An 18,061-nucleotide genomic window follows, 5' to 3' on the forward strand; every position below is an offset into this window, starting at 1 on the left:
TAATGCACCGAGTCACACTGCTGAACAGACAAAGCTAGAACTCGACTTACTCGGATTCAGCAGAATAAGTCACCCACCATACAGTCCTGACTTGGCACCGATGGATTTTGCTCTGTTCCGGGTAACTAGATTTACCGAAATACCCGTGATTTACCGAAATGCCCGGTGAAAACACCGAAATACCCTTCGAAACCACTAAAATGCCTCATTTGAGCACAAATATTTAACATCATAGTTTGAATCTAAGTGATTAAATGTATTTCCCCAATTTTCAGTTTGATAATGTGAGTATTTTGACATAAATAGCAATTTTTAACATGTGTAGACATTGGATTACGAACGATAACTCTTGCATGAATTGCTTTTCACTCGAATAGAGGTGTGAAAGTTTATTCCCAGAACAAAATAACTAAGAATTAAAAATAACAGTTTATCAGCTTTTATTTTGTAATATCATATAATAATTTGACATGATAATACCATAAATATTCCTTTCATTCTATCTTTATTTCCTCCCATATACCCTGTTAACCTGTTAACTAATGAGATGAAAACATTTATGTCCAGTTCAAATGAATTATTCAAAATAAATTTAATCATTGTTATTCACAAGAAATAAATTAATAAAAAGATCTATATAGATTTAGTTACATTGGGTTTTTATCAACAGGTTAAAAACTAAATTTAATGAAAGAGTTGTCTTTCTTGGAAGAATTGCATTTTTATAATCAATAACCACAAAAATCGGCTGATTTATTCAAAAAATTAACTTTATATACAATAACTATCTATATACAATACTTAACATACACTATTTTTGGCGTAATAATGGGCATTTTGGGGTTTTTGAAGGGTATTTCGGTGTTTTCACTGGGTATTTCGGTAAATCCCGGGTATTTCGGTAATTCTATGTACCGCTCTGTTCCCTTATCTGAAGGCTGAGCTAAGGGGTCAACGATTTTCAGGTTTGGAGGAACTGAAACAGGAGACATTACGAATTCTCACTCGATTATATCAGGCATAGTTTCAAAATGTGTATCAAAAATGGATTGATCGACATATTAAGTGTATTGAGCACAACGGAGAATATTTTGAAAAAGAATAAAAACTGTGTCCTTTGAATTACTTTCGGGTTAAAGGCTTAAAAAGGACAATTCTTTGTATACCAACATTAATTTTGTTTACTGATTAATGACAACAATTAGACCTTTTTAGCATTCTAATAATTTTCTCTTTTATCCAATTACATCTCAAAATTACACTGAAAACCTTAGTAAAATGTTATTAACCCACAAATGCTTCAATTGATTATATTTTAATCACGTGCTAATTCAACAAAGACGTTTTGGATGTAATTTGTTATGTCGGACATTGCGCCGCCGGGTGCAGCACTAAGGTACTAAAAATTAGTTAAAAAAAAAAAATAATCAAGGTACACAGCTGTAATTTAAGATATTAATCAACAATAGCACTACCAAGTGACCGAAAAAGTTTAGTGTCTTTGCAATGAATAGTTTTTAAGTTATAGGCTCAGTCTACGGTATTTTGGGACAACCCTCGTATGTTAGCTTTGAATACACCTTGCAGTTGGTTTATTCCTTTATGCTAGCTGGGATCAGCCCTGAGCGCAATCTATTCTTGTCTCAAGGCCCGCTGGAGATCAGCCCCGTGTCATGCTTTGTTCTAATATATGACCGCTGGGATCAGCCCCGGGTCATGCTTCGTTCTAATCTATGCCCGCCGGGATCAGCCCCAGGACATGCTTAGATCTAATTTATGCCCGCTTAGATCAGCCCAGGGAGCAATCTGTTCTAGTCTTGAGGCCCGCTGGAGATCAGCCCCAGGTCATGCTTCGTTCTAATGTACACCTGCTGGGATCAGCCCCAGGTAATGCTTTGTTCTAATTCAGGCTCGCTGGGATCAGCCCTGAGCACAATCTGTTCTAGTCTTGATGCCCGCTGGAGATCAGCCCCAGGCATGGGTCTTGTGTCGTTGTCATGCTAACAGCCCAGGCTGTTGCTAGTAGGGAAGGAATGAGTAGCCCCCAATCGCCAAAGTATTTACATATGTATTTTGGGTGTTTACAAATATATGTTTATTATTGTTTTATGTATGATTGTATTTCGGTTTGCAGTGTTTGTTTTATTTAGCTATACTAGATGTTTGGGTATAAGACCCAATAAATTTTTTGCTTCCTCTTAACTCTTGTTAATTGTTTATAAATGTAGCAATATACAGTCTAGACTGCTTTAGTGACTCTCTGTATTAAGCGACTATATCTGTCTTATGCGACCATACTTAGACCTCCCAACATAAATTCCTATATGAAAACCTTGCATTAAGCGACCCCCTGCCTTACGTGACAATGACCGTCATTTTTTAGTCCCAAACCCCTGTGTAGACTGTTTTGAGCGACTTTTAGCAAATTAAAATGGCGTCCCAAGCTGAGAAATTGAATTAAGTGTTTTGTTTTGATAACCAACTAGAAAACTGACCAGTCAGGAAGGGCCCCGCTATGACAATTAATATAGAGAAGTGATAAAAACTTTGAATTCCATCCTCTTTATATCAACAATGATGAAAAATAAATGCCGGCCATAAGATGTAAAGAACTGCAATATATATAAGGTGGTAAAAAAAATAAATATGAAAATCATAAGTAACAACTGTATGTTCAAAATTTCAAGATAATTCCTAAATGTCCAAAAACTCTAAATAGTAACCTTGTATCTGCATAAAACAGGGATAACCTCATGTCTTATAAAAAAACTAAAAACTCTAAATAGTAACCTTGTATTTGGGGATAACCTCATGTCTTATAAAAACATAGGTAATCACAGATTACAAAGCTCACCGAGACGAGACATCACCCTTATGAGACTTCACCTTTATGAGACCACCTTTATCATATTAAATGAAAATCATACTTTATGATCTTGGATATTCATGGATTCTGTTTTGACACAATATCGTATATCATCTGTCAAAAAATTGTATGATAATCATATGTCAATACAATAATATAAAATTAAATATTGCATCCTATCATATTTACAACATATATCATATAATACAATAAAATACCATCATAAACAATGATGAGATATAATATTGTAATGTATGATTTGACATTGTATTGGTTATACGTTATAGTATTTGATCACATAATACAATATCATAATATATAAAACAATATAGTATCATTTTACAATATCATATTACATAATACATCATAGCAATGAAACATATGATATTATATTGTATAATATAGTATGATATTGTATGATACTGCATCATTTTTGAAACATAATATGATATTGTATCATATGATACAATATAATCAGATTCAACATTGTATCATATCAAATGATACAATATTATGTGATAAAGTAAAATATATAATACAACATTATATTAAACATATTGTATCATGTGATACAATAATATATTTTACAATATCATACAATACAATTTCATGTGATGTGATAATATATCATATTATAAACCAATATCATATTATACAATATCGTATGATACGATATTATATAATATTACAGTATCATATTATACAATTTCATGTGATACAATTCTATATTACAGAAACTAATATCATATTATACAATATAGTAAGATACAATATTATAGAATATACAATATTGTATCATACGATACAATATTATATTTTGCAATATCTTATGTAATTGTATCGTGTGATAAAATAATAAAATAATAATACAATATAATATTATACAATATTGTATCATAATATACAATACTATAAATAACGATATCATGTTACAATATCATAACATAAAATATCAAAAAAATTGATACAATATCATATCGTATCATATAACTTTTTATAATATTACATATGATATTATATTGTATCATATTTAACAATATTGATTTATACCATACAATTCTATATCATAGGAATCATGTTATATCATTTATCAACAAACACATCTATCTATCGAGCAGGTTTGAGTGAGGTAGGAGATTTCTTTAGCATCCTTGATAATGGAGATCAGGCTCTGCATCTGAAGCAACCTTTGCGTTTCATTTATAATATAGTTAAATCAACTTTGCAAGCTATCATCTATAAAAATTGTGACCTGTTCCAAAAAAACTAAAAATCATCCAGCATCCGAAACCTATGGCTCAGATTCAGCATTCAAGCCTGTCAGGTGCATCAGTATACATAAGACGCATCTCCATGCAAATTTGGTGAAGTTCAAACCAGTAATAACTAAGATATCATCATCAGAGGGCACTAACAATTAAAACCTTAACCTGCTCCAGCATCCGCAACCTATGGCTCAGATTCAACATCCATGCCTGTCAGGTGCATCTGTATCATAAGACACACCATCCATTCAAGTTTGGTGAAGTTAGGACCTGTAATAACTAAGATATATTTTTTAGCATCCTTGATAATGGAGATCAAGCTCTGCATCTGAAGCTTCCTCTGTGATTCATTCATATTACAGTTTAATCAACTATGCAAGTTTGAAATGGTACCATTATCTATTAAACATGTGACCTGTTCCAAAAAACTTAACCATATCCAGCATCTGAAACCTATGGCTCAGACTCAGCATTCAAGCCCGTCAGGTGCATCAGTATCTTAAGACGCACCATCCATGGAAGTCTGATGTAGATAGGACAAGTAATAACTAAGATATAATCATCAGAGGGCACCTGTTTCAAAAACTTTAACCAGCTCTAAAAACCTTAACCTCCTCCAGCATCCAAACCTATGGCTCAGATTCAGCATTCAAGCCTGTCTGGTGCATCAGTATCATAAGACCCATCATCCATGGAAGTCTGGTGAAGTTAGGACAAGTAGTAACAAAGATATAATCATCAGAGGGCACCTGCAACAAAAACTTTATCCAGCTCTAAAAACCTTAACCTCCTTCAGCATCTGTAACCTATAGCTCAGATTCAGCATCCAAGCCTGCCTGGTGCATCAGTATCATAAGACACACCATCAATGCAAGTTTGGTGAAGTACGGACCAGCAGTAACTTAGTTATTGCTATCAAAGGGCACCTGCAACAAAAACTTTAACCTGCTCCAAAAACCTTAACCTCCTCCAGCATCCGAAACCTATAGCTCAGATTCAGCGCTCAAGCCTGTCTGGTGCATCTGTATCATGAGACACACCATCCATGCAAGTTTGGTGAAGTACGGACCTGCAGTAACTTAGATATTGCTATCAAAGGGCACCTGCAACAAAAACATTAACCTGCTCCAACAACCTTAACCTCCTCCAGCATCTGAAATTTAGGACTCAGATTCAGCATCCAAGTCTTTCAAGTCCATAAGTAGGTCCAGATGCATCATTCATGCAAGTTTGGTGAAGATAGGACAAGTAATAGCTTAGATACAGGACCTGCAACAAAAACTTTAACCAGGTCCGGACGCCGACGCCGACGCCGAGGGTATAGCATAAGCTCCCCCTGACTTCGTCTCGGTGAGCTAAAAACTAAATTAAATGTGTATTTAAAAAAGATTTAAACAGGTGTTTTATAAAATGCAATCCTACAGTGAATGCAAATACATTGTATCACCCAGGGTTGACCTCAACTTCAAAACAAACATCAGTTGCAGACAAAGGTGTTCATTAATCGTCATATGTCAGATAGAGATAAGCCTCTAAATTTTCTGCAGCAGGCAAGATAATTAATCCCAGGGGATTAATTGTTCTGATCTCTCATCCTTTTCTTCTAAATTTACAATAAGATTTTTTTTCTTTCAGAAATGACAGAATGTGATAATTATCTGATTACCTGTTAAAATTAACAGCATTAAGGCAGAAAAAAATAAAATAGTGAAAAAGGATATCTTAATATATATCTTGATTTTAGAATTCAATAAAATTATCATCAATCATTGTGTACGGTATTTTAACCAAAATAAAGTATGAATATTATATTTTAAATCCATATTTCAAAGAATGTACACAATACTACACATCATTCAAAATTGACCTTAACTTCAAAACAAAGTTCATTTGCAGACACAGGCAGTGCAGTTATTAATCTCAATGTGACACATAAAGATAAAGCTTAGGATTTTGTTCCTGTGGAAGGTTAATTAATCCCAAAGGACAAATATTGCACAGCCTTCCAAGTATACAATGGTAACATTCTCAGCAGTTATCTCTCTTTGCCCATTCATTCTTATGCATAGTTAAGGAATCTACCCCACCACCCCAGCTCCAAACCAGAAGACATAGAGAACTAAACTTAGCATCAAAATATGTATTTCTGCCTACTGAACTACCATACCAAATTTGAACTTGATTGGGTAACCGTAAAAAAAGTTATTAGAAAAAAACAGAAAATTTGTGGACGGAAGAGTGACAGAAGGACAGACAGAAGGACGGACGGACAGAGTGATTACTATAGGGCACCCGCAAATCCTTGCGGGGCCCTAATTAGAATATTTATCACCTTTTATCTTAATGGTAATAGAAAAAAACTCCCACTATATATCTAATGATGAATTTCGTCGCACCCTGTTTGCGGTTAAACAAACATGGCAGATAATGAGTCCGACTTCATACATGTATGAGTATTATAAACACAAGTTTAGGGTCAGATTAATAGATATGAAAACGTGTGTAAAACTATGCATGGATAAAGCTGTTTATTGTTACTTGGTAAATGGAACATTATAAAGAAAACATAGATTGTTATGTTGCAGAAATGTAGTTAACATTGTTTTACCTGCCAGTCATTAGATAATACTAAACAATTAAATCATACTACCATATTTGGTGAAAACAAAAACATACTGAGTTTACTTATACACTCCCATTTGTTTATATGATAAGTGATTCTATACAAAATTAATTTTTTTTTAAGATGATGAAATTTTAATTTCAGTCTATCAATAACTAGTATAGAGCTAAAAGATATATAAATTAACAACATAAGTATTTTGTTTATATATGGGATCAAACTCTGAACCTCTTGTGAGGCACAAGAATCGTCTAGGGGCCAAAGTCTAAACAATTTTAAAGAATCAGCAATATGTCAAAATGTTTGCATTAAGTTAAACATATGAGTATGTGTGAATAAATTTAACTCTTTCACAATACGCAAGATCGCAAATACTACGTTTGTGTAACTCTTCTAAAAAGGAGGCTGAAAAAGTTCATCGGCCTTGGGCATCTTCTCCAATGTAAACAACCATGGCGTCGCTTGATTTGTCATCGATGTCTCTTCCCCAGTTAAAGCATTTTTTGTCGGAAAGAGGGGTGAAAACTACTGGTTACAAAAAGAATGATCTTTTAGACATCGCACGGGAGGCTAAATTACAAAGTATACCAACAAAAACAGATCATTATGTAGATGAAGTGAGCTTTCAAACTTTACGACGCACAGTTAAAGGAAAAGTTTACCCCCATCCTATGCGCAGCAATTTTAGCTGGAAAGATGACTTATCATGTCTCCCGAATATTGAGAGTTATGATGTTCAATTTTATCTGAAATGTAAATGTATGTGGACGAACGATCGCCTTAAGTCATACAAGAATGACAATAGCTACAGATTACACACTAATGGACACATCAGCCAGGTGGAGATGGTAGCCCTTGATGATAAGTTTCGTTATGTTCGGGCTAAGTGTACACCAGAAGAAAGACAATCTGCTCCCCCATATGACATCTGGATTTTAATCGATGTTGATGGAGTGATAAACTCAGGAGAATGCACATGTGTAGCGTATGTATCTATTTTGAATAAAATTGACTGTAAACGGTTCTGCAGATTATAATTTCATGATTGAATTCTCACATGACATGTACACCCAGAATAGTAGAATAATGTCTATGCATATGTCCTTGGACTCTGGTGCTACTTCTTAATTTATACATCTAAATAATATTGATTTTTCGAAATGATTGACATGCATTAAGAGAGCTATAGTCTGTCTTAAGTTATTGCTTCCATCACCTTTTGATTATTTTTAATAAAAATACACATACATTCTCCATTTGGAATTACTCAGAATACCTCGCACAATTTTTAACATTATTATCCGGGCTATTTCATGGCTGATGCAAAGCAAAATCTCTGTAGACTTTCTTTTTTGAGTTGTGTATTGAAACCTGAAGCGGTAGAGGGGGCGTTTCAAAACAGATAATCTGGACATTTTTCATAATAGTGGATGAACATACTTTGAGCACAAAGGTATTTATGATTAGCGAAATATCAAGCAAAAAGTGGTGGAAGCAAAAACTCGGGACAGAGTATAATTGTAATCAAGGAATGTGTGTTGGCAGTTGCATTGTAAATATGGTTTTAAGCAAATAGAAATACAATGTAATAAAATCAACTTTTTTTTGCAGTGGTGATGGTACCTGTAAGCATGTTGCTGCCCTTTTATTTGGACTACAGGCATTTGTTCAAAGCTTGACAGACAGGTCAGCTATCGGTGTGACTGACCAGCTTGCCAAATGGACGAATCCTACGCGATCATCCAGACCAGTCAAAGTCATACAGCTTGACCTGCGGAGGGATCCCAATGGTGAAACCCCAACCAAACCAACTGGCCAGTTTTACAAACCAGTTTATACACCCCAACAGGAAAACAGGTCAATAGAAAAACAAGTTTACAAACTGATGAAAACTGAAGAATTGGAAGCCTGCGCTGCTTACACCTTGTCAGACAGCTCAGAATCAGAGTATGAATTTGAAAACGCTGTTCATGACAATGTTCTTGATCTAGCAAAAACTGCGAATTATACTTTTGAAAATTTTCTCAATGTTCTGAAAATGTATTATAACAGAGATGTATGTGAGCAAATATTTCAGGACAGTAAGTCACAGAGTAGTTCTGATACGTGGTTTTATCAACGTTTAGGGAGAATCACAGCATCTATTGTACATAGCTGTTTGCATTTTACAGGCAGAAATGAAAATGGTTTTCTTATTAAACAAATTCTAGGCCAGTATAATAACTCAAGCATTAATGTTGCCTCTTTAAATCATGGTAAGAAGTATGAAATTAAAGCAAGAGATGTGTACATAGAAGAACAACAAAAATGTCATGGTAACTTTAATTGTGATTTAAGTGGTTTTGTAATCAGTAGAGAAATCCCATACATTGGGGCATCACCTGATGGTTTTGTTCAGTGTGATTGTTGTGGAAAAGGCTGTATAGAAATTAAATGTCCATTTTTATATGCCAAAAACACTGCCTTTGAAGCTGTTTGTCATGATTTAAAAAATTTTGAAATTATTCAAGGTGTCCCTTCCTTAGTCAAAAAAGAGTCTTCTCCATATTTTTGCCAAATTCAGTGTCAACTTGCTGTAACAAAGAGGGAATGGTGTGATTTGGTAATATACACACATTCTGGTATTTTTACCCACAGAGTTAATTTTGATGCAAGTTTTTGGGAGAAAATTACAGATAAATTAGCTGGCTTTTATAAAAAGTATGTATATTCAAAATTATGTCCGTGACTTTGTCATCATTATTGTTAATGAGAAAAGTTGTCCGTCATGGTAATAAAAATAAGGAAGATGAAAGAAATTGATAATCTTGTTATTCATTTTTGATAATTAAGACACATCAAAATGCAACTACATTGTATTTACTTGCTAACTTTGTTAACAAGTGGTTTCATAAAATTACAAAAAATAGCAGACACTTTCAAAGCCTGATTTGCAACTGAAATTGAGTTAATGTACATAGTTCCACTAAGAAATTGATAAGATTTCAGTCTTTGTATGGCACGCTCCACATGTATCCTTAGAGATGCAATGTTTTTTGATTGTTTAATTTCATTCGAGGTCAAATACCTGCCTTTACCATGGTTACATGCTCTTGTAAATGGTGGCATATTCAAATATGCACCTCTCTGCAGCAACAGATCATTAATTAGAAAACCCCTGTCTGCCATTACATGGTCCCCCCTTTCAATATAGTCAAGAAATCCACTTTTCTCTGTAATGCATCTGTCTGAAATGTTTCCTGACCATAGGTCTGACACAAAAGAAAATGCACCATTTGGAGTAATGCCTACAAGTGCTTTAAATGTGTTTTTCGATTTATAGTTAGACCAGGTGTGACTTTGAGCTGTGGGATTTCGAGGACGCTGTACAAAGAACTCTGTGGCATCTATGATGACTCTGGTTTTTGGGTACTTTCTCTTGAAAGAGAGAGGCATGTGTTTATCAATTTTTTCTCTGGAAGGCCATTTTAAAAGAGGTGACAATTCTTGTTCCATGAAGGAAATCCATGATGTGAAGATTGATGAGACAAGTGACTGTGAAATACCAAATAGCATGCCAAGAACATATGTATTTAATCCAAGTCGAAGCCGTAGAAGTGTTAAGGTAAACTCTTGAAAAAGAGTTAATTTCCGTGGTTTTCCAGGTTTTCGTTTACCTCCTTGCTGCCAGCTCTTATCCAGGCTTGATGACTGTCGAGTCCAGTACTTCATTTTTGAGGCATTTGTCTTCAGAATGTTGAACAGACCCATTAAAAAAACAACACCAGGCAACCCCAAAAATATTTTTACATTTTGATCTGAATTAGTCAGTCGCTCTAGAAGATTTTCTCTGAAAAGCTTGTCCTTATTTTGTAACTTGTCATTAAGTGCATCTGTCTGCATCTTGGACTCCCTCAATTTGCCTGTTAGGTCGACTAATTGCGTTCTAAGATGTTTCACTTGCACTTCCAAACCTCTACATGTTTCCTTTTGAAAAGACAAAATTTTAAAATATCAATTAAATATTCAAATGCATGAAAAACTTTTCTTAATATTCATGAGTGTACATAGCCACATGTTTATATGTTTAATTTCTTAATATTCATGATCGAGTGTACATAGTTATATATTTTTTAAAAAAAGTACTCAGCTGAAGTCAGTGGTTTAGTTAAATTAGTGTTAGCAATATACCTTTAACTGATGGTTTTCTACAGTTAGAAATGTTAACTTTGCCTTTACATCTGTCTCACAGAGACCTTCATTGCTTTCATCATTCTTAGTATCATCAGAAAGAGAGTATGAATGTTCCTTTGTAGGGTATTGAGTGTATTCAGGCACAGGCAAGAGTACTGTAAACAAGGATTAAACGATTAACTTACATACACCCTGTATTCACTTTACACATGTATACACGTACCAGTACATGTATTTTGAAATATTTTTTCTCCAAAACAATATATAAATAACTGTTCAAATGCTATATATTCATTGTGAGTCCATCTTTTTCTTTAAACTTAGTTTGTTTATAAATCACACAGATAGTTGATAGTATATAATATAGTAGGCATTTATTAATATTCATGTAAATATATAAACTATAAATGAACCTTCACTTGTTTTTGGTTTCCTTGTACTGAGTGTTACTTCACACTGAACTCCTTTGTAAATTTCCTCAGCAGGGACTACAAGGCGTTTCAGTTGAAGATGGGCAGGTGTAACCAGATTATGCTGGGTCCCACTTTTGAAGAATCAAAATAAATAATTTTCATTATTGCCAATTTCAGTAATTATATACTGTCAGATTTTTTTTTTCAATTTCGTTTTTAACAAAACTATATATATATTACCGGTATATACTTTTCAAACTATGTTTTCGGTGATAAAATAAATTATTCATATTTTATACCTGTACCTGTTAATGGACTGGTCTTGATTACGTAACGGCACGTTGCTATTTTTAGTTGTCCTTTGTTGTTTTATTTTGTAGTTGTTGTAGGAAAAGAGAGTGGGAACTGGGTTTTCTTTCGTGGGTTTATGATCAACAAAGTGTTTTGAACAAATGCTATGCCAGTATTCTTGAGGTCCGGGGTTAAAATCAGCACGCCTGACTGAGTTTATCCAAGCTTTTCTCTCTTTTGGATACTTTACAGCTGACGGCAGTGGGAAAAACTCAACCGCATTACCGTTTTTGTCTATCATATCTGGGTATTTGTGAAGTCTACCTTTCTTCCGCGAGTCATTTTTACAGCCTACTGCAACACAGTGATAGTGAACCATCGTAAAACGACAGTATCATCGAGTTATATACGTCTTCTGCTTGCCCTTAGAAACTAGTAAACAAAATATGCCCAAAATCTCGCATTTTTTAGGTAACGCGAGATTTCAATCTGACGAAGTAAACGTTAAAACCGTGCCGGAACAGACATTTGCGATCTTGCGTATTATTAACTAGAACTGTCCTAATGGGACTAATACCCCCGCTAGGCTAATTTCAAATGGGACAAATAATTGAATTGAATAATAATTAAGGTTTGGAACACATAAAAAAAAAAATTTTAGAATTGTAAAAAAAAAAAAAATAGTTAACAAAGAAAAATCAAAATTGTCAGAATTTCACTGTAAATACATATCTATAACAGTAATACATTTACAAATGTATGTATTTGATGATATATTTTTTTAATTTAATTGATTTAAAGAAAAACCAACAAAATGACAAAAACCCCTCCCTTTGCAGTGAATAGAAATACCGGTAGCCAAGCAATGCTTTTCTGTTGATAAAACTTTCAATATCTTTCTTTCTTTCTTATAAGAGTCTTGACAGATGCAATTAGTTGTTTCAAATTTTCCTCACTTTCTCCTATGGCACAATTGAACTCCATATCAGAAAACTGATCCCATAGGACTATGATTTTCTTTGATGAGCTTGTTAAATTTAATAAACTCCCAAAACATTACCATAATTACCATACTATGTAAAAATATGTAAAAAAGAAAATTTAATATTACTACAATTTTAAATTGCCAAAACACTACAATCATATCAGTAATTTTGAATTTCATTTAAATTAATGCCCAATAGGGTCACTTCATCAAATTACTTGACAAATAAATTTAAACAACCTCTAAAAATAGTTTAACTTCTTTATTAATAATTATATTATTTATTTCCTTATAATGATAGACCTTTTGGTTTACATGAAACAGTTTTAAAATAGCCCCAAAACCATCACCCATTTTACAGATTATCAATTTCCCCTAAACACATGCTTCATCTGAACCATGGCTCAGATAATGGCTCCCTTGGGACAAATGAATTCAGCCACACTTGTCTTTGATGTTCTCATTAGCTCCTAAGAATTTATCATTGACAAACAAAAACTTTGCATTGTCAGTTGATAGAATACTTAAAAAAAATAATTTTTTTTTTATTAATTAAGACATAAAGACGAAAAACTCCATCTGGATGTATTTATATAAATATATTTTAGAGTGTTTTCTATTAATTAATTAATAAAATCTGTAAGGATTACCTCCCTTACTTTTCAACATTAGTGTACAATATATAGAATAAGGAAAATGAAAAATGTCATAAAATCATTAAATCTTGTCTGATCTTAAAAAAAATTGCAGGTGCACATCTTCAGATGGTGTTCAACATATATACAAATTTTCAAACTGTTCCATGCAGTAATAAAAAATTCTATAGGGGGGACAAAGTTGCGTCTACAGACAGACGGACAAACGGACAGACAGACGGACAGACAGACAGACGGACAGGGTGAAACCAATATACCCCCCTAAACTTCGTTTGCGGGGGTATAATAAAGTAAAACGTTTTTGGTAAAAATCACAAATTTGACCCATTATGGGTCATTTTAATAAATCAATAATAAAAATCAATATAAACTTATTCTTTAAATAAAAGTACCTTTAGGATGAAGTCAGGACCCATTCATACCTACTTTTGCAATTTAGAACTGTGAATGGTCCAAGATTTAGGCAAAACTTGGTATGAAGCTTAAGTTGGAAACCTATACTTGTCGTGTTAATAGAATGAAATCACAATATTGACTTCCATTGTGAAATTTATAATGAAAACAATGCATACAAGTCAAAAATTAATATTCTAACTTGAATTAAAATTCTTTCGTCTTCATTGCTCCGAGTGGGGATATACAACGCCCCTATTCTTCAAAATATATTTTGATTTATATATTTGTATAATATTGATACAAACATTATATCAATGACTGAATGTTATCCCCCCGTTTTTATTTTACATTACTATAATATGATATATACATGTATGCATATATATATACCATGTGTTAGATCATATTTACGTCTACTTATGCTTAAAAAAAAATACATTCATAAGTACTGAAGAAAATATATATTTTGTACATTATATATATAATTATATAATTTATTTATACTGCTGAATAGCACTATTGATCCAGGGGGGCCCAGGCACCCCAGGTGGTGTATATCTAGAGAGCCTCTGCGGAGGTATTATCTCGAATTTAAATGTATTTTGTTTAAAGGAAGTGAACATGAAAAATTATCAAGGGCACAAATTTGTCTATTTGATGTGTATAATGATATCTGAAAACCATTTAGACAGAGCTTTCCTCAGTAAGAAGATATACCACTTAGAATAACTAATTCTTGCAATCCATGAGCACTGCCATATTGTTAAAATCATTACCTCCCTGCTGGGTTATCTCTAAGCATCTAAGAGAGGGCAGCACCGATGCTGACGTCAATGAGAGACACATTGCATTTTTACACCCGTTTAGTAACAGAGATAAAATGCCATCATCAAAATGTAAATTGAAACTTGAAATGGATGTAAAGAGTTGTCATTTTGAAACAGAGTTTATGGAGGAAGATTTTGGATCTCAGAATGATGCATTTCCACCAGCAGTTAATGTGACATGTAACTAAAATGGATGTCCCTGGATCAATGTTATTGTGACCTATTTTTTCTTGCACTCGGGAATTTCTTGTTTATGAGTTTGAAGATTATGTGTACTACATAAATAAGCACACAAGGTGCATTGCTCTGCATCCTGATTTTTAAAAAAGTGTCTTAGTTCTGTTATTCTTCTGACAGCATAAACAGAACCAGCGTACATATCATCAAGATCTTATCTAAGATAAAAACAAATCAGAAAAATTTCCAGGGCATTTAAATAAAAAGTAACAGTAAGAAACCCCCAAAAGAAAATGAAATTACATTTTTATATTAATTTGAAATCTACTAACAGCATTTTTTTAATGTAAAACACTGACTGCCACATCTCCATACATTTAACATCTGGAATGCGATGGTCTCATATTTCACAAATTATCTATTCATTTTTTGCACAAATCATATACAGTTATCTGAGGTTCATTTTTAGAAATGTACTAAATCCTTATCCTCTCATGACAGTACAAAATTTTTCTTCACATCCAGACATATTTTTTCTTCGTAACTTTGATCAACTCTGTACATAAACACTGGCCAAGTTCCAACATTGACCCAGTCACCAGCAGCAATGTGGCTTATCTATGTCAGAGGACAGATGCATGCTGGGGAAATTCCGAAAATGCATAACCTCCATAAACCCTTCACTCAGAGTGTTAAATTGATAAAGTCTCTTGATAGAAATAAACAAAAAGGTTACAGGACTCATTTTTAAGTTTCAAAAGACTTTGGAAATTTATTAAGCAACAATTAATTTTTTCATGTTCACTTCCTTTAATAAATATTTATAATTTAAACCCCCCCCCCCCCCCCCAAAAAAAAACCAAGAGGCCCATGGGCCACATCGCTCACCTGAGGAACAATAGGTATGATAAAGTCAGCTTAATGGAGTCATAATACAAACAATCTGGACAATGTACAATAATACATGTAGATCCTGTATAAATAAAATCCATTTTCCCCCTTGGAACTCGGATAGCCCTGATTGCTGCCAGTATTTACAAGAGCAGACTTTAAACACCGCTCCTGCACACCTACACAACTCAACAGGTACCAACGTTTACGCAAGCAGGCAGGGATGACCGCACACTTACGCCAACAGCTCAACCTAACGCAAACAGGGAGTTCCACACACTTGCGCTAGAAAGGCCTGAACACCAGCAGGGATGACCATACACTAGTGCTCCGCCGCATTACCACCACCAATACAAGCAGGTATGACTGCACACTTGTATTAATGCGATACAGGGCAGGAATGACCTCACACTTTGTATCAAAGGTTAGAAAACACGTAGATTAGATAGAGCAGGGATGTTCACACACTCAATCTATCCATACCTGTTTAAGTTTAACCCCAAACAGTCGCTCATCTTAATGCAATAGACACTGTCCTCATATATGTGCCGGCCTTAAATAATTCATAGTATCTAAAAATTGGAAATCAAAAATAAACAAACTAATCCGGCCTAACCCAAAACTTCTTATGCAGAACAACTTATATACATTGAATATTTATTATTGTATAAAAATAATCATCACAATAATTAACAGTGGATGCATTAATTAAAATAATCAAGAATCAATAAATCAAGGGCAATAACTCAATACAGTAATACAAAAAGATTCTAATGAAAAAATAGCTGCCTGCTTCAATTTTATAGTCATATCACATGTTGAGTATTGCAGTTCTCAAAAAGATCCTTTACAATTGTTTATATATAGGATATTTAGCTACATCAAACTCTGAACCTTCTTGTGAGGCCGAAGAATTGTCCTGGAGCCAAAGTTTTAACAATTATAAAGAATCATCTTGCTGATTAGTTTCTGAGAAGAAGATTTTTAAAGATTTACTTTATATATTCCTATGTAAAACTTTAACACCCCCACCCCCCATGTGGCCTCAACCTACCCCCAGGGATCATGATTTTCACAACTTTGAATCTACACTACCTGAAGATACTTCCACAAAAGTTTCAGCTTTCCTGGCTGATAAGTTTCTGAGAAGAAGATTTTTAAAGATTTACTCTATATATTCCTATGTAAAACTTCGACCCCCCCATTGTGCCCCACCCTACCCCCAGGGATCATGATTTTCACAACTTTGAATCTACACTGATTGAGGATGCTTCTACACAAGTTTCAGCTTTCTTGGCTGATTCGTTTCTGAGAAGAAGATTTTTAAAGATTTACTCTATATACATGTATTTCTATGTAAAATTTTACCCCCCCCCCAATGTGGCCTCACCCTACCCCCAGGGATCATGATTTTCACAACTTTGAATCTACACTACCTGATGATGCTTCCACACAAGTTTCAGCTTTCCTGGCTGTTTAGTTTCTGAGAAGAAGATTTTAAAAGATTTACTCTATATATTCCTATGTAAAATTTCGACCCCCCATTGTGGCCCCACCCTACCCCCGGGGATCATGATTTTCACAACTTTGAATCTACACTACCTGATGATGCTTCCACACAAGTTTCAGCTTTCCTGGCTGTTTAGTTTCTGAGAAGAAGATTTTTAAAGATTTACTCTATATATTCCTATGTAAAATTTCAACCCCCCACTGTGGCCCCACCATACCCCCGGGGATAATGAATTTCACAACTTTGAATCTACACTACCTGATGATGCTTCCATACAAGTTTCAGCTTTCTTGGCTGTTCAGTTTCTGAGAAAAAGATTTTTAAAGATTTACTCTATATATTCCTATGTTAAACTTCGACCCCCCATTGTGGCCCCACCCTACCCCCGGGGGTCATGAATTTCACAACTTTGAATCTACACTACCTGAGGATGCTTCCACACAAGTTTCAGCTTTCCTGGCTTTCTGGTTCTTGAGAAGAAGATTTTTGAAAATTTCTTGAAATTTTTCATTAATTTCTAATTATCTCCCCTTGAAAACGGGTGTGGCCCTTAATTTTCACAACTTTGAATCCCCTTTGCCTAAGGATGATTTGTGGCAAGTTTGGTTGAAACTGGCCTAGTAGTTCTTGAGAAGATGTTGAAAATGTGAAAAGTTTACGGACAGACGGACGGACGGACGACAGACAAAATGTGATCAGAATAGCTCACTTGAGCTTTCAGCTCAGGTGAGCTAAAAAAACAAACAACCCATGATCTCTATAAACCAACTTAACAAATTCAAAACAATTTAAAAACTTGAGGCTAAAAACAATTTGTCTATTGAATAGATTTTAAATATCTTTCAAGTTAAGGAACTTCATTATTATAGCAATCATTTATCAAAAATAAGTGTTCTCTCCAACACAAAGACGAGACATGTATTTCCCCCATGATAGCATATCTATGGTTTAACTGATAAATTCTACCAGTTGTCTGACAAGTCCCCCA

General features: G+C 34.1%; 1 protein-coding gene and 2 pseudogenes across 2 annotated transcripts in view; 1 reads left to right on the forward strand and 2 right to left on the reverse strand.

Moving 5' to 3' along the window:
- The window catches only part of LOC128190405 (DNA damage-binding protein 2-like), a 74,491-nt gene that overhangs the window by 22,125 nt on the left and 34,305 nt on the right, over positions 1–18,061 (reverse strand). The window lies entirely within an intron of this gene.
- Positions 7,143–8,801, forward strand: LOC128190408 (uncharacterized; annotated as a pseudogene).
- LOC128190409 (uncharacterized) lies at positions 9,549–12,166 on the reverse strand (annotated as a pseudogene).

The sequence above is a fragment of the Crassostrea angulata genome, chromosome 6 (assembly GCF_025612915.1).
Source record: "Crassostrea angulata isolate pt1a10 chromosome 6, ASM2561291v2, whole genome shotgun sequence".
Classification (NCBI taxonomy): domain Eukaryota; kingdom Metazoa; phylum Mollusca; class Bivalvia; order Ostreida; family Ostreidae; genus Magallana; species Magallana angulata.